At 40.6% G+C, this 21,408-nt stretch overlaps 1 long non-coding RNA gene across 1 annotated transcript; it reads right to left on the bottom strand.

The window, feature by feature from the left end:
- LOC110396709 lies at positions 4,311 to 17,974 on the bottom strand. The gene is made up of 5 exons (XR_002437187.1): positions 17,865 to 17,974; positions 17,261 to 17,398; positions 9,755 to 9,864; positions 6,088 to 6,214; positions 4,311 to 4,927 (listed from the first exon to the last, which is right to left on the bottom strand). It is a non-coding gene; the product is annotated as an uncharacterized LOC110396709 (long non-coding RNA).

The following is a 21,408-nucleotide window of genomic DNA, read 5'->3' on the forward strand; positions in this document are numbered from 1 at the left end:
TTCCTTAGTATTGTGTGATTGTTTCTTTTTTTTTCTTAATCTTAAAGTCTGCACTTGCTGACATTAAAATGGCAAATGACTAGCCAGACTATTCAGTTACATTGTGTATATTCTAAATAATAAGCAGGAAGAGTTGTTTTTGTCAGCGTTTCCTTACATTTTACAGTGGTGACAAAAGAGCAGTATAAATGATGGTCATCCTAAAAAATGTATTTGACTATCCAGGGTTTTGTGCCTCCTGACTTAGTTGTATTAAGTAAAGAAAAAGTAGAAAACAGTAGGAAAAAATACGTAGCAAATCATTTGAGAAAAATGGAATTATGTCTAGACTAGAAACATCAGTGAGAGATTAAATTAGATGGAACAATGACGAGAATGGCTGTATCTCAGACAAACTTGAGTCTTACATACAAGCAGTTGCTACACGAAGAAATGTAGCAAAACTTACTCTAATTTTATATTATGTCGGTAGTATCTTACATCTTACTATCTTTGTTGTATCCGCGTCCATAATATTATTGCAAGGGAAGGAAATGTGATTTTCTTGATTTTACAGTTAAATAGCAGCGACATAGAAGCTGTAACTACATTGCTCAATAAAACAGAACCAAGGAACCATCCTGGGTCTCTGGGGTCAAATGGCACAGCCTGGATGTCCCCACACTGTGCAGGGCCTCGAGTTCTACTTTGTTCTTACACAGGGCCTCTATGGTCCAAAGATATAATTATTGTATATACATTTTTTCCCTACTTGGAATGTCTGAAATAACATCAGAGCTACATGCAGTCCGCCCAAGTATATATTCATAGCCTTTTTATATGCAGGTGTGTGTTGTATTTTGGGCATGTTATGACTGTAGAGAGGTAATTAAGGGTGAAAAGTCTACTGGGAATGTATTCAAAAACTATGTACGGCAAAGAGACCTAATACAGGCTTTTCTGTGCCACCTAGTAGAAAACTTTTGGTGTGACAAATGGCTTACAAGCTTTTTATGAGATTAAGGAGCTGTCTTCCCTGAAGCAGGGATCTATATCTCTTAAATAAACTAAATGAGTAGTCTAGATGTACTATGGTCGCTTTCTCCAGCCATGAAAATCCAATGAAGTCAATTTTTCTCACACCGAGTAAGTGCAGAGCACATCTCTAGGATGAAAACCTGTAGACTACGACTTGTCTTTCAGAATATGGGTAATGCAACGGTACTGATACCAGGCAATTCATAATGTGGAAAAAAAACAATCCCATAAAAAAAATTGACTTTCCTCTGTGGAAAAGTTCCTCCCATAAGATATGAGGAAGTTATTGTCAAATAGGTATCACCTTCAGCACTATTTCTATGGTGGCTGACTTCTGTTGTTGTTTTTATTTTGTTTTTTAATGAAAATACATTGACGCCAATCTTATGCTTTACATTTGGTTAAATGGTTTGAAATGGAAACAGGTACGTACTTATTTAACTATTTAAATAAGTTAATAATATTCACAATTAATGAAGCGTGAATGATCATACAAACTGCATTAATGAACTTATATGAATTCATAAAATTATGTTAAATTAATTACTATACAGATTCTAAAAGGAGATAACATATGGGGCTTGATGTTGCATGGAAACGCTCTGCCACTCAAATATATATATTACCATTGCTATCAGAAACAGACGAACAGAAATCTAGTGTCAATCTAGCAGACCAGAGTCTTCATTTAATCCATCTGAATGAACAGTGCTTCTGGATATGTGCTTTGGCACAACCAGAGTACAATTCTCTTAGTTAAGGCAAATCTACTAAGGCTAGACAGCTAGTATGGAAAACAGAGGTTAGAGCTTATATTCTCCCAATGTGATGGGGTTTAGACTACAGAATGGTCTTACTTAATGAAAATAAATAATTTGTAACTAGTAGGCATGATAAAAATATGCTTCAGGTGATTCACAAACCAATCACACATGCTGTCAATCAGCACACTATCAACAACTACTAATGCCTAGTTTCTCTGTTTCAATCACTAATCTACACGGTATCTCTATTTAATATTCAGGCTAATTAGGTTGAGTTGCAGCTATTTGGTAAGGTACAAAGGAAAAAGGTAATATATTTCTTAGTTTCATACATTATTTTCAGTAGCATCCAGTTAGAGGGAGGACAGCCCACAAAGAGTTTTTGGGTAGAAAAACTAAACCTAATGAATGCACTGTTTTTCCAAATTCTTCCTCAGTTTAAAACACGCCCATTAAGATTATTGGTGAACAGCTTTATGAAATTACTCTGTTTCGTTTTATTAGAGTACTAATACTACTATTCACTGAAATTAATACTGTTACACCAAACAAGAATGATAGAACTAAACGTCTTTCAGAGTAGTCACATAGTAAAGGACAACTGATCATACCAAAATCACGACATACTCTCCTGCCATTCATAAGAGGAACATCCTGTACTGTTGCAAAAAAAAAGTGTGCTTGGATGTGAGCCAGAGTCAGCGAGAAATACATTTATGACTGTAGCCAGCAACTGAATTTACAAGAATCTGATTTAAAACAAAACCAAAAAAACCTCACACCGCTTTGAGAAAACGCATCCAGATAACAAGACCATTGTGATCTACTGCACTGAACACAAGTCTGGAGTTGTAAGACTTGGTTTGCCATCTGCTGCCACTATACTTCCAGTATAATAAGCAAACCATCTGACAGTCATCTACCATTGGGCAAGCCATATCTCAATTAGATTAGCTTAGATCTCTAGGCTTCAAGTGTGATCAATGGCTAAAGTGTGTTGCTCATACAGAAGAAGCTTCCATTTTTTTTAAGGAGAGATATACAATTTCAACAGTTTGGACTTTTGAAATGAACTTTAAACTCTACCTTGTCTGAAAGTATTTATACTAGGAAATTTTAACAGAATTATGTGCCCACATGATATGATTAAGGTCAAAGGGAATAGAGATAATCCATCCTTATACAGAATAAGATTCATGCTGTACAAGTCCCACTCATGCGTTTTGCCACAAAACATACCCTTCTTCTAAAAGTCTGCTTTTGCTTGAAGCCAGCAAACTGGCTTCAGAGCAGTCAGATCAGCAAAACAAATATCATTTTCTTTCAGAATTAGTGACTAGGCATTTATATTTAAGGATAATAGTGCTCTGTATCCTAAATGAGACAGCGATATGTGACTGAACAGAAAGTATGCAATAACAAGCTGATGTTCAGTAGGCAGAGAATAGTCCTGAGTAACTCCAGGGATAAATGATATCTAATGATAGACAAAAAACGCACTGAGGCATAGCATCAAAGTTCAGAGCCAATCCTTTAAAAGCCTCTGCTTCTGAACAGAAAATAAGCAAACATTTGTCTTTGCTGCCAGAGAATGACCGTATATCCTTCTTAGTAATAACTCTAATTAGGTGATCCTCATTATTTTCCCCATACTCTCTTGTTTTCAATTGCTTATGAAGTTGCCAAATTCAAAACATTTGGTGAACATTTTCCACCTTTAGTCACAAATTTCACAGTAACATTTGGAAAAGTTTAGACAAACTTTTTGCTGTTGGTCAGTATGCTTAGGATAAAAGATTGCATTAGTAACATTAACCTAGTCACGTTTATCTTTCTCCATTTTTTGACTTCCATAGTTCAATACAGAGACTTGTCACAAGTCAAAAGTCTAAATCCAATGTATCTTCTGTAGTCCCTTTTGGAAGCCACAGGATCTACCATTTCCACAGATGCAGCAGAATCTGGAAATTTGCTCTGAAATCTTCAGTGCATTTTAATGAAATGTGCCCAAGTGATCCTGAAGTAACCAAAGACACCAGAACACATGGGAAACAGATCTTTGTTTTCCTGTTATGTGCGTGTTTTCAATGGAGCCTTCTCTGATTCAGAGCACAAACAGAACAGAGCGCTTTAAACAAAATCAATCCTAATTTTAAGGCAAGTCTTCTCTATAAATCTCATATTCTTTATTTTAGAAACCAAGATGTGCACAGCAACAAATGAGTTGCACAGAGAGAATAGTTTTCTCAATAAAGAACTGGGCAGGCACTGGAGAACTTGGATTTATTGCCAGCTCTAACACATGCTGCTGATGCTATGCTAGACACAGCAACATTTTTAGACAGATATTCCTCATACAGCTGATAGAGGGGAAAAAATAAAGCTCATGGCTTGCTTTCAAATTGTTTGCCAAAACAGTTTTTCAGGGGTTATCTTTCTGAATTTTCTCAATTTTTTTTCCAATTATGTTTGAAAAATTAAAAGATTTTTTTTTATGGTTTGGAGAGGAGAGAGACAAAAAGAGAAAGGAAAACAAGCTTTACTTTCATATGTGCATAAATTAAGTTCGTAAAGGAAAAAATTAAAAGGATCTGACTTCCAAGCTTTCAAAAGCATTATCCCATATGGCTTACATTTTGCCCAAGGAAACAGGTTCTTCTAGCAGGGGACAGCGAGAGAACAGCACTTAGGCAGCATGTTCAGCAGTCTAAGCAGCCTCTGACCTGTGAAGCTGTGCTCCAACGCTGATCCATGGTGACAGTACAAAAGTGTGCGTAGGAAGCGAGGGTGGGTGTGTGGCTGCTGAATCCATGCCAGTGCCATTCCTCTGGCAAAGTCCCCTCTCGGGGAAGCGGAGCTGCTGCAGAGGCTCCCGCACACTGAAAGCTGCAGCTGTGTGCGCAAAGTACTTATGCTAATTCTGCACAACCTGGGGAGAGATCGGGGGCGGCTGTATCACCAGCACAGTGCCTCTGTTGAACATTCCCAAAACAGAATCTATCAATGTGAATGGAGAGAAATAATTTATTTTCTGTGACAATACTTCAGCATGCCCAGGTCCATCCACTGCCCTTTACAGCACTGCTGCCATTGTAGGATGGAAAGTAGGAGTGCCACTCCCTGAAGGGTGGGCTCTGAGGAGTCACCTGAAAACCAGTTCAAAAAAGGCAATTACAGAAGCTCCAAGGAAATAACATATTTTTTCTTCTATCGCATTGCTTGTGGTTTCTGTTTTGACACCAGTAGCACAAGAATAAATACCGAGAAGAGAAATTTAATCTACATTCTGAGAAATGTCATTTTAAAAAGATGGATCAAATCATATTCTTAACACGTTGCAACAGTGCGCTCATTACGAAGGACTGCTTCACATAAAAACAGTCAGAGATTAGACCCATCTCCTGAATTTTATCCTAGGATCAATATTTTATAGAGTCACTAAAACTGATGTTTGGGGCTTTTTAAAAAAAAAAATAAAAATTTAAGCTATATTCATCTGATCCCCAGTTCTGTTGGAGGTAATTAATGACGATAAGAAGTCCACCCATCTTCAGATATTTCTTTTAAATAATCTATTATGAGGCTTTACAGAGTATATTTCATGGCCTGGCAAGCAGAGAGAAACTGCTGTTGTAGGACCATTTTAGACCTGTGGAAGACAACGTCAAATAACTCCCAAGCACATCCACTGTGAGTCTGTTTGCAAAAGAGTTACCTAATGCCAAACTGAACATCAGGCTTTTTAAATAATGTGTATTTTTTTTAGACAGTGGTGAACTTACAGAACCTGTGCCAAGATACATTATTTATCCAATGCTCATGAAAATTTTTAATCTTTAACAGAAGCAGGATGGAACCATTACTTTAATGCTATATAAAATTATAGAGAGCTTTAATTACGTACATACTCCATTTTTCATCCTTGAACATAAATTAGTTTTGCAAATGCAGAATGAATACATCTTTATATTTCTGCCAACACCCACCTTACTTCACTGCTGCTAATAGAACGACTATCACAAGCACTGTGGTTTGTAGTATAAGAACAAAAACCTCTCGTGTCTCTGGGTAGCCTGTCATGGAAATCCATAGGAGGAGTTTTTAAGAGATTTTAGGTGGAAAATTACAGCGACAATTATCAGCTTCCAATCTGTGTTCTCATGAATTGATGCTGTGACATGTATTTGCATTTCTCTGATAGGGAACGATAGAGCATGCTAATAGCTATTGAGTAGTCTAACAATTATTTAAATTCAGGTTAACCCTAATTACATTTTCTATTAAATCCAGCAAGTGATTTCCCCACCTCCAGTGACAAGAGCCTCATGGTGAGGCCTGCACGCAGAGGTCCCTCCAGTTTGTCTCCTGCCAGTTCCCACTGGGGAAGCCCCAAGCATGCTATGGCTTCTGAGTTCCTGTTCCTTTCCCAAGCCCTAGGAAGCAGAGAGATCAGAAATGATTAGGACAGGACTGTCCTATAGAAGCTGAGCTCTGCTGATCCTCTTTGGCCTAACAGCTCAGCTGCACCACTGGGCTCATCCACCAGACGCAACCCATGTGAATAGCCCAGGACCCAAACTCTGTTATAAAAGTTAGGCACAGAGCAAGTAGTGGAGCTTCAAGTGAGGACAGCAGTGTGGGCTCACTCAGCTATCTTTGTGCAAACTCTGATCTGAGCCTTCAGCAGAAGGCTGCCGAGTCCTCGTCACGCCCCTATGTACAGTAGACATCTGTAAAAGCATTATCTCTTCTCCCCTAAATGCCATGAGGAAGCCCACAGGCACAAAGGACCTCTTCTGCAGAGCAGAGCTGATAAATATTTGCTCTCCAGACTCCTTTGTGTATTTTTGTTCAGCAAAGAAACACGGGAACTTAAGTAAAACAAAATTCCCTCTACATCCCCCCCCAGAATTAAATATTCTAGGATGTTAGCCCTGCATCTTCTTTACCCTATAATTCATTTATTACTAACAGATAGTTATTGAAAGACACACGTGATCCATCTCTATTATGTAAGTGAGGGTTTTCTTCAGGAAATCTTGACATGATATAATCAGATACATGGCCATTGTTCATTCTCACGGTTAATTGATTTAATTTAGATTTAAATGTATGATTAATTTTAATACTGTGGGGCATTAATTATGTTTGTGTTCAAATGATCGGTATTAACCTAATTAGTGACCATAAAATTCCCAGGCAAAGCAATTACACCAGAATTAGGATTGCAAATATTTTCCTAATGGAAAACTTCTATTAGAAAACTAACACGCTCAAAGGCTACAGCCACAAAAAAAAACATGTAGCTTTTGTACAATTACTTGCATAATGAATTTGTGATTGTTGCATGAGATAATAGCGTTTGTAACATGATGTTAGAAACATTATCCATACATAACAAGTAAGATACACAATTACTTAAATCAAGGCATTTGAGCATCACCAAGCACACAGAAATCCTTTTCAATAATCTACTTCTCTGCTTCCCAAGCACAACAGATGCCCTGTCCAATTCCAAGGACACTGAAAACCATTCTACGGACAGGACCAATCCCCCTGCCATCCACTCATCCTTCATGCCCAGTTCCATTTCCTGGGGTTTCTTCCTTCATGCCGGCATTTCCCCATCCACAGTTTGACACTAGATAACTGAATCATTAGTGTTCCCATGGTATAATGCAGTTATTCACACCTTAATGTGATTCTCCTTTCATTTACTGTGTTGTAAAAAGCTTTCTTTTTCATTACTTGTTACAAGCACTATCCCAGACCTAAGCCATTTTGTAATACAGGGAACATATTGCTCAGTATGACCGCCACAGGCTACTTAACTGTTCCCAGGTACTGGGATGACTGCAACTGATATATTTATTTAACATCAAAGCTTTGCGTTTTATTGGAAATTGATCTTAAGCTTTAGAAGATAGTATTGTTTTATGTATCCATACATAGGTCTCCTTTAAATGTCTTTGCATGTCAGGCATGCAGAAATAATACTTGGAAATGTGATTTTCAGCTTATGTGGGACTTCAAGGTGAACAGGAACAAGTACTATTGTCTTGTCACCTTCCATACCCCAGTTAAACACTTTCTCTGTTACCAGCTGTATGCAGAGTGCCAGGTCTACGCAACAGGACTGTACTGCATCTTATCAATTACAGGTTGTCTCCAAATACAGTGCAGTTCTTGAAGTCTAAGACATAAAACATTAAAACAGAGGATGTGTTCCTCCAGAGCTACAATGTATAATTTATGTATAATATAAGGATTTTCACTCTGATAGTGTAGCTTTTTTGCTTTTTATTTTCTCCTATAGTTTCTAATCTAAGTTATATACTTAAAACAGAGACAACACTAAAGAATGAGTGCAGATGAGTTACTGAGGAGATGCTTTCTACAGTAAACTTTATCTTTACCCTCTGAAGGAATTTGTAAGGATTTCCAGTTTCCTAATCTGCACTTTTCCATTAGCGGTAATACATACACACTTGTACCTGAGCTTCCTCAGCTTGGTAGTAAGCACACCTGCATTTTGTAGTGTTGTCCAAGGCGGTTATACAGGTGGGTGCACTGATGGGTGGCTGTGTTCCACCACATGCCAGGAGCTGCTCACTGTTTGGTCTTTCACTCCACTACTTTCAATCTCTTGTGACAGGATATCACCAATGGTAACGCTAATACATAATAGAGCTCTCCCATCCTGGAAAGATCACTAGGAAATGCTTTACAGAGAGCAAGAGTCTGACGTCAGTCTTCTGGTATTGCCTTCTTGGGACTGATCTGCTAAAAAGTCTGTATCAGTTTTCAATATCCCAATGTATCTTGCAAGACATACCACTTTCAGAAACTTGTATCACACCAATCTCTACATAAATGGAGCTTTGTGTTTTACTTTTTTTTATTTTTTTCCCCCCCAGTCATCTTCAGGTTGGAAATCTGTGTTTTGGAAATCATAGAATCACAGACTGGCCTAGGTTGAAAAGGACCATAATGATCATCTAGTTTCAACCCCCCTGCTGAGTGCAGGGTTGCCAACCACTAGACCAGGCTGCCCAGAGCCACATCCAGCCTGGAATCAATTTGCTCTAACAAAACCCTGTTGTGTTCACAGCCTTGACTTTTTGAAAATCAACAAGTTCAGTCATGAATAATTTTTAAAATCCATTATCATGATGAGAAATCCAAAGCCAACTTTTTGACTGATAATTATTAATGGAACAACTTTATAGCTATATACATCACAAGCCTCAAAATTAAGTATATAAAATGTTATAAGCACTACATATGACTGAATTAAAATTTCATTTTAGGTAGTGCCAGTCCCTAAAACCCTGCTCTGTCTCCTTCAATCACACTTTACAAGTTCAAACATCATTTTGGCTCCAGCACAGCTCTTATATCAAGATCACAGGCACGGGTCTAAAAAGACCTTCTAAACTCCTGTAGGAAAATGGTCTCATGCTTGCAGACACTAAAGAGTGCATTTAAGGTATTAATAATAAACTCATAATTCTACCTTGGAAAAGTATAGCATATCAATTTTGATATTATTTATTAATATGAAACACTTCTCACTGCATTTCTCACTACCATCAGAATTGTAATGTCTAGGCTTGAATGTTTTTAGCTTAACTTAGATGTCAACAAATGGATTAGTACCACGTGAATAATTAAGCATGCAAAACAGGAAATGGAAGGGCTAAAAGCATTACACAGCAGCACAAGCACAGACAAAGCACAGCTGTGATGTAGGTGCCTGACCTACCATCTTCTGTTATCCTTTGTCCTGCTAGCAGAGCAAATGAATGAAGATGCGTTCAGGGTCACAGTGAGGATATTTTTGGGCCCCTCCAATCCTCTTGCTTGTTTTGCTTTTCAAGACTGTTTCCAGTGAGAGTAATCTGAGACATCTCTAAATTATTTACAGAGACCAGCCCTGCATATGGCTGGCAGACCACTGGGAAGCAGCCTACCTTTGCAGGCATCCCACAGCTATCCAAGGAGGTCTCTGTTATGGGTCACCAGGACTATCACATTCTTCCAGTCAGTTCCAGGGCGAATTCTGAGGAAACAGGTTTGCTTCCTGCATAATGAGAGTTATAAAAATAGTTTTGTATTGCACGAATTAAAGTACCAGGAAGTTTTATATTTCTCAGTGGAAAAAAAAATGAGTACTTGCTTTTGTTCTTCCGTCAATAAAGAGCAGCTTTATACATTCATTTCACCATTATTTGGAACAAATCCAAACACATAATCGTATATATAAATTCACCTTTGAGTCAGCGTCTCGTGTTTCAGCACTTCTAGTCACAGCATCTTTCAGAACAGTACATCACCCATATGCTTCACATACATCACTTACCTTCTCAGTAAATCATAAGATGAATGCTAAAATCCAGAATGCAACCTCAAACATTCCTTGGCTTTTTAAGCAAATATTATTGATAATGTTAGTCAAGAATGTATTTTAGTATGAGATGACAAGATTTATTTTGTAATTCAAACAATAAATTATTGGAAGGAGAAAGATTATCAAGTGAGGAGCACTTGCAACATCCACCCAGGGATCTCTAAACTAATGGTAAAAACCAAAACATATGCAAATACAATAAAGAATAAACTCATTTTAACAATAAATTGCGCACAGTGTGAGGGAGGGGTATAAAAGCATCAGAGGAGCTTCAAAATTGTGCTTTTGTTTCAAGACATTGTGTGGGTTGGTTTTTTTGGTTTGTTGAGTATCATCATCGTCCTGCCCCCACTCACAGGAAATAGTTTCAGGATGAGGTCTCCAATAGAACAGATTTACTTAAAGCACATTTGCTCAGTAGCTAGAAGAAAATGGAGGCTGGCCAGGACTGATACTGAACGTATATCGTAACCAGTATCCTTGCAAGCTCTTTATTCAGTGTCATCATTTGAATTTTTCTTCAGATTAGTTCCTTCAGATTAAAGGAGGATAACTGACAAAGCTTACTGAACTTCCCATGGCACATGATCAAACCCCTTTACTTCTGTAATGCTCAAATAACAAACATTTACGTCCTTCAGGGCCTGCTGCCCACTCTTTTAACTGTGTGGACTATGCCTGCATTACTGTATGTCTCAAGCATCTCTCAAACCAAACAATGACATTCAACCCTAAGTCACCTTCATATCCCACTAATACAATGCCCTCTCATATATATTATAGGAACATAATTTAGGTCACAATGAAAAAATATTAAACGAGACCGCAGAATGATTTGAATATCCATAGCCCTTACAGACCTTCGGAATCACTGCTTAGTGACTTAAGTATACTTATCAAACCGAATTCTTATTCAAAATCATCTGCTTTACGCTCACAGCTAGTCTCTTTCATTATCTGCTTCAAAGCATCGCATTATAAACCAGAGCAGCTCTGTTAATGCTTTATTGACAGAGAATGCTTTATATTTGGCATTTCATGTCTTCCAGAGGTCAGGAAGGAAGGAGGATTTGCTGCATTTCCAAGCAATCCAGCTGATGACAGTTGTAAATGTTAATAACTAGATGAAAAGTTATACCTGCCCTTGCTGAGGGTTCTAAATGTAATCAGCTTTCTTCCTTCCATTAGGTTAGAGAGAAAATTAATGCTATAACTCATCTGAATAGGAACCTCAGGAAAGCTGTCAATTTGCAGCTTGTGACTGAGCTAAGAGGATGCCAGTTTTAAATTGGTTGTACTCTCCCAGCCCAGCCCTCTTTTATTTGACTTTGAGATTTTACATGAAGCAAAGCTGTTTTTCCAAAGTGCATTTTATAGATTAAACAAGGAAGTGAATCTGATGCGTGTGATCTAAGTCGGTGTAGCTCACATTTTGAAATGCAACTGTTGGTCTCAGTTCTCCAGTAAGAGTTTCTTCATCATGTCATTCCTTTTGGTCAAGAGCAGAGAGTGAATAAATTGGCAATGATTCTTATTTACTACCCTGCTTCTATTGATAAGGAACTTAAAAAAAAAAAACACAGAATAGTAGAAAATTGTATCAAGCAATTAGAACTGTTCATTTCATTTATAATACTTTGTGGAATAAACATAAGTCTAATGAAATAATTTCTCCCAGCATTTAACCACTTAGAAGAAGAAAGTGCCCATTTAGTACAACAGGCATGTATCGTATGAATGGTTTAGGACAAGAAACAAAGATCAATTTCCAAATAAAGGCTCACCCAGAACTCCAGAAGGCAGAGGTGCCTTCAGGAGCAGCAATTAATCTTCACACCACACATCTAAGCAGCAAAAGCCTTCTGCAGGCTTTAGGAGGAGAAAAACCAGTCAGGTGCTGAGCTTCCAGCTGTGTAGCAGAGCACCTGCCAAGCAGCTGTTTCCTCCTTCTCAATGCATATTTGTAAGCAGGTGATTTCATCTTACATTATTTTTGGTTGACACTCTACTTCCACAAAATACATATACTTGGTGCTTATTCATAGAAACAAATATGCAACTGTAGAACTTGTTAAATTCCTTGAAATAGATTTAATGCACAAATTTACCTGATTATTTTAATATCACTTTGGAATGTTTGTTCTCTAAAGTAGCCACGGAACCTTAAGAAGTTTGATTTCCAAATGTAATCTCTGAGGGGACCCACTGGCTTAACCATTTCTTGCATGGCTTGATTCTGCTGCCAGCTCCAGCTGTTTTGCTCCACTTTGACAAAGAAACTTTTTGTTTTTAACCTAGATAGGTACTGGAATGAGAGCTGATCTCAATCTGCTCTAGGTGCACTGCTGCTTCTTTCATTCAAAATATCAACCCACCTCAGAAGATGTCCCAAACTGCCTCCTCTAGTCAGGTTTACCATGTCCCATCTCAAGCATGAAGCATTGATCATCACCTCCAGAACTGACATCAGAAAGGGAAACATTAATTTCACAGCAAAACAAGGAATTGTGATTTGTGAGGTTTGTGGGACTCCTCCTGGACATGACAGGATATTTGAGATTCAGTACTGGGTGACAGAACTTTCAAAGAGTACTCTGGAGACAACACTAACATTTTAGACTGTAGTAGACCAAGTCTTTCAGTTTTATGCATAGTGGAAGTATAATACGGCAACTTCCCCCATATCCAATGGCCAGTGGTTATGTGACAGCCAAGTATATGACTTTTTCAGTTAGCACTAGCATTTTACAACAGAACAGTTTATTAGTGGTACCTCTTTCCTTTTTATTCAGAGAAAGTCTCCAAAAAAACAAAGCAGGGTTTGGAGAAGAGGATGAGTAATTTAGTGAGTTGTATTCAGTTAGTGAATAATTATATCCTTGCTGAGAGAAACATGTTTTCTCTCTTCATTCTTCAGTTGATTGAAAACTGCCTTTAAATATTGTTATTGTACAACTACAAGCAGGGAGACATGAAGGGGTAGAGCTGATACAGTTAATTAGACTTGTGGACGTGCAAGCAAACCACGAAGGTGAGAGGTATTCAGGCACACTAGTGCTCTGTCCTCCCTCCAGTCCTCATTGCCCTGGCTTCCTGAGATCACTCCTTTTGGTCTAAATGCTGGTCTATACTACGTACAAACCTGTTTGTTTGCAATAATGTTTGACTAGATACCATGCTGTGTACGACAGGTTGCCTGGCAACTTAAATTCATTTAGCAAAATTTCATTTCCTTTATATTATTATTTTTATTCCACAACGCGCAGAGCCAAGTAAAAATTCTTACGTTTTGCTACCAAGAAGGCATGTCATTTGTTAAAACTTTCACTTGGACTGACCATAACAGCAACTCAAAAAAGGAAAGGAGGGAGGGAGGCATGTTAATAGACCAACACTTTGACCCAGCTTTAAGCTTTAGGTTACAGCTAAGTGATCGAATGTCACAGTATGCTGATTATTTAATCAACCCACATCTCCTCTGCTGTTCATGTATTATTCTATCAGTTGAGCACCATCTGCCCTGACAGAAGAATGTTCCTACAGCATACAGAACATTTAGCTGGCATGTAACTACCACTGCAGTTGTGAACCTAGAAAAGCCCAAGGAGCTTGGGGACACTCAGAGCAGCTGTAAGGTCAAGAGATAACTCCCATCTCAAACAGGACAACAACAGCTTTGTGAATGAGTCTAGTAACATACTCTTGAGAAAAAATTTTGGAAAGGCTATTTAGTAAGTGCAGGTTATAAGGGGGTTTTACCTTGATTGATGAAAAGTGTTAAGGCTCACTAAGTGCAATGAATAACATAGAGCTCATGCCAAAGGGGGGTAATATTATTTGGCTACTTATTTTTCCCCCACTATTACAATAGACAGACAATTGTGAAACTTTATCCTAAATTGGTAAAGTTAGATATGAAGCACAATTGGCCTCCTCATCATTTTCCAACCAAATACTGCCTCTTATGGAATCCTAGCCAGCACTCCAAATAAGTAGGTAGAAACATTGCATATGCTGTAAGAAGAAAACAAGCACTAAGGCAGCCAAAATTTCTTTGGGCATTGTTTAGAAACAATTTTTTTGGAAGAAAATATCTCTAGTTGATAGATCAGTTACTAAATCTTGATCCACTGCCTGGTGCTCTTCAGTCTTGCAGGCTGGTACAGAACACATAAACCCAGATCCAGACTAGCATTCTGAATACTGGTAAAAAGCTGTCAGTAAAGCATGGACAGATCCACCTACCAGTATAAAAAATACATGCCCTGACAGCTCTGTCGTCCTTGTACTGAATTCCTTGGAGAGGGACTAGAGATTTCCAGTGGGACTGGAACTGGGCCCGATGTGCCACAGTCCCATAAAACACAACTGTCTATTGGTTAAACAATGCTAAGGGTGTCTCAGCTAGGTGCTTGTTTACTGACTGCTGAGAAAGGAAAAAATAAATCTCACATGCTACTGCTTGGGTTGACAGGATGTAGGTTGGCCGTATTAATTCCAAATTAAGTGATCATAAAATAGAGATGAGCCATGAAATTTGGTTTGGCTACAATTCTTGGTATATGAAAAAACTGACAGCACAAGAATAACCATGGGTCTGGATGAAAAGATTTATGCATTAAATTATTTCATTAGGGGTATCTATGTGTTAATGGAGATAGTTCCTCTTCCACTATATGGAATAATGGATCATAAGATGGTTTATGTAGTAGAAGTGATTTCTACAGCAAAGCATGCGCTGACCTGCACAGCCCCAGCATACCTCAGCAAGAGGAGCAAAGTAGGCCCAGAGGTGGCAACCAGGGCTGCCCAAGGGGCAAGCAAAGCCCACAACCTCACACAGGAATGCCTACGATGTAGTCCAAGGGAAGAAGCAGGAAAAACACTGGAAGATGTGCAGTGTTTCTTCCAGTAGACACACACAGAGCAGCAAGTATTTCCAGACAAAAAATATCATCTTGACCTTACCCTAGCGGAATTTATTTTTTGTCTTCTTTCTTCCAGGTCATTCCTTGAATTCATTAAGAACTCGTACCCTACCCTTTTTATCATTTACAAATGTAGATGTAATGCTGTAATGTGATGGAAAACACAGCAATGATAGTAGAGTAGCAAGGTCCTATGCTGCAGCAAGTGAGGACTTGCTCAAATACAGCAGCCATGGACACAGAAACAAAGGGAAGAATCTGCTTACCTTCAGAAGGCCTCAGATACACATGGATATCCAGCAAGATCCACTTGCCTCCACTGCCAACCCTTAAATGAGGAAGGGAAGCGGTGGATCCCAGCCCCATCCCTTCCGGTCCCTCAGCTGCACTGCATGCACCTGAGCTCCCCTAGGTTGGCCCTGCCTTCCCACCAGGTGCTCAACCACTGGTTCAGGCCCTGACTTACCATTTCCACTACAGCAGATAAACATACTTTGTTGTCCAGCACTAGCTATCTGTAAACCCACTAAAAGACTTGCTTGAGAACAGGCTATAACAGAAAACTATGACATCTGCCCTCCAGCTATGCTATCCACCCAGTCTGCCACCAAACCTTTTCTTCATGCCTTTAAGTATTTTCCTCACTATTCTAATAGGAACACTGTACCACAGCATCAGAGACCTGCAAATCACGTTAGAGAACATCAACAGCTTCTTCTCTGGCTACTCATTCCTAAAAATAAATGAGCTTTGTTTGATGTAGTTTTTGAAGTTTTGAGCTGATGTAAACTGCTTTATAAACCTGAGTTGGCTCCACCTCCCAACCCATGCACTTCTTAAAGAAAAGCACTACGTCCCACTTTTCCCAGCCTGCTGGTACCTTGCCCATCCACAACCAGATTTCAGAAGTTCCAACCATGGCTCCTGAGATTGCTTTTGACAATTCCCTGTGCACACAGGGGTGCAAACAGTCAGGCCTGTCTCACCATAAAACAGACTGCTCAAGTCTTCCCCAGGTTGTTCTTTTCCTGTCTCAGGCTCACCTTGCTCCTTTGCTGCTTGCGTTAGCTGCAGCTAATGCTGCCATCTTTTCCCTGTAACTCTTTCAGTGAGGACAAATGCAGAAGAGGCACCAGATGCGCAGTTCCTCAATATCATCTGTAGCGAGCTCTTCCCCTCCACTGAGAAGCAGGCCAGACCTTTTCCTGGTCTTCCTGTTACTAATGAGATAATGGCTTTTGTTGTAGCAGGAATCTTTTAGTAATTGCCATGAATGAAATGTGGCATACAGAAGATGTTCTTAAAACCCTCCTGAGGGCTGATTTCCAGGGGGGCTATTTCTTGTAGCCTTTGGCTCAATTAAAGAAGCACTGCAAAATGAACAAAGCAAGGGAAGTGCAAAACAATGGTGTAGAACTCAGACTCTGATGGGTCTCCCAAAAAATCAGGCAAGAAATGAGAGCAGAAGGTGCTCAATGCAGCTGTGTTTCCATTTCCCTTTTCACAACACATCGACTACAGGCAAAAAAAAGTCTCCCAAGCACATAGCCTGCACCACAAGAAAATCCAAAAGAGTTTGTTTTAAAGATGGGGAGAACAAACCCTTCCTGAACTTTCCCTAATGTCAGTGAGATGTTTCTTCCCAGCAGAAGCGAGCTGCTACCCAACATGCCTGCTGTCAGCTGGAGGAACAGATGGCTCCGTGCTTCAGTTCTAACTGCTCGCTCAGCCAAACAGCACAAATTGCACTAATTGCCTCACAGCGCGAGCAAAGAGCCATGCGCTCTGCACGTCCTAGCTCTGAATCACTGAGACTTCTTATCATCATTCCCATGCGACAGGTCAGTCAGGAACCTACCTGTACGGAGAAAGGAGAGGGGAAGGGGGGGCCACAGCACAGGGGAGCACCTGAACAGTGCAGGTAACAGTGGGTGCCAAAGAGCTGAGTTGTCCCTGGTTTGGTTTTTAAATGGTTTCCTACATACAGTGCCACTTTCTGGATCAGTATCTCTTAGCGCTAAAAAATGCACACAATAACATGCCTGAATTTAACAAGCACCTGTATCCTGAAATAGGGAAGAAACTACAGAAAATCCCACGCTGATAGAGCTAAAGATTTTGAAACACGTTACCCTACATACCTCTTTTTGGATGTTCCTTCTGTGAGATGAGCTTCTCATATATGTTAACCTCAGTAGCACACACACGTGAGCATCTCAGAAGTTTGTGTAGGAGATGAGCCCAGGCAAAGAGCTCTGGTTTAAGAGTCTGCTCTAAACCTTGCAAAACAAAACAATTTACGACATTTAGCTTGTTGAAAAGCCCAGACACTTTGCATTCTGCCCACTGAGGACATGCGGCCTCAGTTATGTTCCTTTTGGTTAAGGAAGCTTTGGCAAATTCCCATACAAGACAGGAAGCTTAAGGTTACACGTTTTCCCTTGGTTTGATCACTTCTCTGCTGCATACCGGATTTATTTTCATTAGTTCAACAATTTCAGTAGAACACAATATGGTGGAAGTGCAACCCTCAGCTTCCCATCGGCTGTTGGGACTCCTGCTGCAATGCTCGCACACAAGTCCCGCTGTTCCTCCTTCCCCTCACTTCAGTGGGAGCAGAAACACCGTGTGTTTGCCATGTGGGGCAGAATTTCTACATTGTAATGCATGGCAAAATTCTGTTTGAACTCCTGCTGCATGAAAACACACAGAACAACTAAGGGAAAACAAAAAGAAAAACAATACCTTATACAAATAGACCCACACATAGACCCATCCACTATGCTGTAAGCACTTCTTGCTCCCACCCTAAACTCACAAATTGGCTGTCAGTCTCGTTATTGTAAAAGGATAACAGCTGATGGTAGTTCATCTGTTCCACTCCAGCTTATTGGAGGCTCTACCTGCACTTTCCTTCCTTCTTATCTCCTGTGCTGACCTCAGGTCCTATATGTTTCTAGAGGAGAGAGACCGTCTGCTGTTTTCCTCTTGATTACATGCCAGGAGAAGAGAAAGAATACCTGAATGTATCTGGCTGAGGGAAAAAAAGAAGTATTTCAGAGCTGTTATCACGTGAAAGTTACCTCAAATCATTAATTGCTTTGCCTCAAGGAAAGTTTTGGGAAAGTAAAAAAGCTGGATCCAAGGGTGGTGAGGCCCTGGCACAGCTGCCCAGAGAAGCTGTGGTGCCCCAACCCTGCAGGTGCTCAAGGCCAGGTTGGATGGGGCCCCGGGCAGCCTGAGCTGGGCAGGGCAGCCCTGCCCACAGCTGAGGGTTGGAACTGGGTGGGCTTTAAGGTCCCTTCCAACCCAAGCCATTCTGTGAAAAGTCTATGAAATTCTGGGAAAGGGCAGCAAAATTCCTAGGCTCAAGAATTTTCACTCAGGGTAACTTTGATCCTGGTGCTCTACACCTTGCTGCCTAGGCTCATGCTTCCCTTCCACCATTGACTATTTCTGCATTACCAGAAACTCCCAGTGCTGCAGGTACTATTGGTGGGACTCCTTCCAGTAACTATAACAGAGACTTCCTCCAGTGTATTTCCCCACTCCAAAGCAGCTTGTGCAGTGCAGTCAGGCATTCATATTGGTAGTGCTACCATTTGGGCTTCTTTAGAAGCAGGATCTGACTGTGCCCCTGACAGCCACCTCAGGGCTCACCCAGGAGGACAAGGCAGCCGGCTTCATGCCTCCGGGTTCCCACATCCCATGGACTGATTTCAGCAACGAGCCCATGCCAGCACCTGTGGTAAGTTGTTTAATACACTTTGTAAGTACTCTGAGAGCCTCCACACTGAAACAAAATCTTTGTGTGGTCCCTTTCCTTTGGACTCATGAGAAAGTCTCTGATGCAACTGGCAAGCATTCCACCTGTAACAGGAATTAATTCATATGCTGGTACATTCACCCATGCCTTCTTCCTGCTTTAGCTACTTTTTACAAGCATACAACTCCTTTTTCAAAAAGCTTTTCACAATGCAGAAGAGAAGCCAGAGCTGAGCTACAAAGCAGCCCGAGAGATAGGAGGCAGCAGCAGGAGGCTCTGCTCCATGCCATGGACATTTCCAGCTCTTGGGGAAGCTGACAGGCGGTGCGGCAGCACCTCGAGCTGCAGGCCTTGCTCCTTTCTCACTAACAGCGGCTAGATGCTGGCAATGTTTTTTAAGCATGGCCCCCACTACCACATTCCCCCTTTGTCAGAGTGTGAGGGGCCTTGTAGCACACTGCTACAATTCTGTGTTAGCAGCATCTCCTTAGATTTATGCAGGTATCAGTGGCAAGGGCTTGACCCAGGAAATGTAATTCTCGCATGCTGTGCGTGACATTAAGTGTGATTGAGTTGTTTTGCCTCAAAGACCACAGCCAAGCATCTCCTTTCTGCTGCAATGACAGAATTATGTTGTTAACTGCTCTGAGGTTACCATTTCTGCTCTGCACATTGTTTTCCCTTGATCTCTGTCACATCCTTTACTGAAGATCCCTGCAGCTCTTTTACATAATCACATACATATTTCTTAAGCACCACACAACATTACAACCATTCCAATGTCTCCATTCCAGGTACAATCAACCTCAGTACACCCAACAAAACAAACACCACCACCCACTACAAGCACAGCTGAAGCTAATGGTTAATTAAAACATAACCAGCCCTGGGCTAATTAATTACCGTCTACTATCAAGCTCAGCACAGAGAATGAAATTTAAGTTCAGAAGAACTGAACTACACCTTGGACCCGTGTGAGCAAAAGCATCCCCCTGACTAGGAAAGCCAGGCTATGGTAGCACAAACCAACCCCGTGCTGTGCCTTTGAGCTAATGCAGCAGCCCAGGGAGCTCTGAGCAGAGTGATAAGGGTGGAGAGGGGTCTTGTGCTGTGCAGGCTCCTGGGCAGGAGCACTACCCCATGCTTCTCCCACGCCTCCTGCCTTGCACAGCCTCTTCTTACACCCACTGTGCACGCTTTGTGGGCTGGCTTTCTGAAAATCCCCCTGCAAAGCAAACCCTTTCATCATGCATACCTGGCTACCAAGAGCAAATCAAACATCCCCTGGAGCGGAACTCCTGGGGCCAAGGCCACAAGAGCATGACTAACACAGAGCTTAGCAATCCTGGCAGCATGGGGCAGCACAGCTGTAAAGTAATTGCTAATTCTCCTGTTGTTAACAAGAGTGCTCCAGTTTTTCCCTCCTGTGATTTGTCCTGTGTCTCCCAATGGCTGTTATGAAGCTAACAATCTCCCCCTTACAGCCAGTTTCCCTGCTCTATAGAAAAATTGTCCTTAAGTCACCCTTCCCTCCCTCAGCCGCATTATTACAGCCATGAGCTGGCTCCTATCCTAGGATCACATTTTCATTATAATAATAAAAAAAATACAGATGCCTTTTTGTCATCTTTGAAGGGAGTAACAAAACATAGCAAACCTATTATCCTGATTAAGTTTTACCAGTGAAGAAGAGATCCATTATGAAATTAGCTCATCCGCTGAATGAACATTCCTATAGACAGGTATTTAAATGCCTTTCTCTCGGCCATGTAACTAGGACTGCTTGAGACGATGAAAAGGAGTTCTTGTTAAACATCGTAATCCCTGCTTATATACACCCTTGAGCCTGAATTCCCAAGAGCTGCTGACACTTCGGCCCTGCTGCAGGAGCGGCTGGAGCGCCTTCTGCCCGCTGCCCGTCCGTCAGCTCTCACTGTGACATGACATCTTTCCCAAACAAACTCAGGGTTTGGTTTTCATGCTCAGAGATTCTCTTGAAATGTTGACAAAAAAGGATTTTTAAGAAACATCACCGCCCTCTTAGAAGTACAGCGCTGCAACCAAAACGAACAAGATTTTGTTTTAAATTTTCATTTCCCCAAGCGAGATAATTAGACGACACTGGTGAATTCTTGGGAAAAACTTGCAACACTGAGATCTCATGCAGCCAAGGAAGAAAATAAGAAGGTAAAGTATTCTCTCAGATAGCATCTTTTCTTATTTCAGGTATGTAAAGAAAATTTTTTTAAAAAACAAACCCAGACTAGATATTCCTTTCTAACAATGACCAGGAGTGCCAACAGGAATGAATCAAGGCTCAGAGCCTGGCTTGCCATCACCAATTCTGTTTTGTGCCAGAAGCCACTGCTCTGCCTCGCTCAGAGCCAGCAGCTGCTCCAGCAACTGTAGCTTTACTATCAGTGAACATGCATCATGGAAGGGGCAGATGATGCATTCAGGGCTTGCCCCTTCATGGCAACTCATTGTATTTGGAGCCACTCTGAGATGAATTGCTTTGCAGAG

The sequence above is a fragment of the Numida meleagris genome, chromosome 3 (assembly GCF_002078875.1).
Source record: "Numida meleagris isolate 19003 breed g44 Domestic line chromosome 3, NumMel1.0, whole genome shotgun sequence".
Classification (NCBI taxonomy): domain Eukaryota; kingdom Metazoa; phylum Chordata; class Aves; order Galliformes; family Numididae; genus Numida; species Numida meleagris.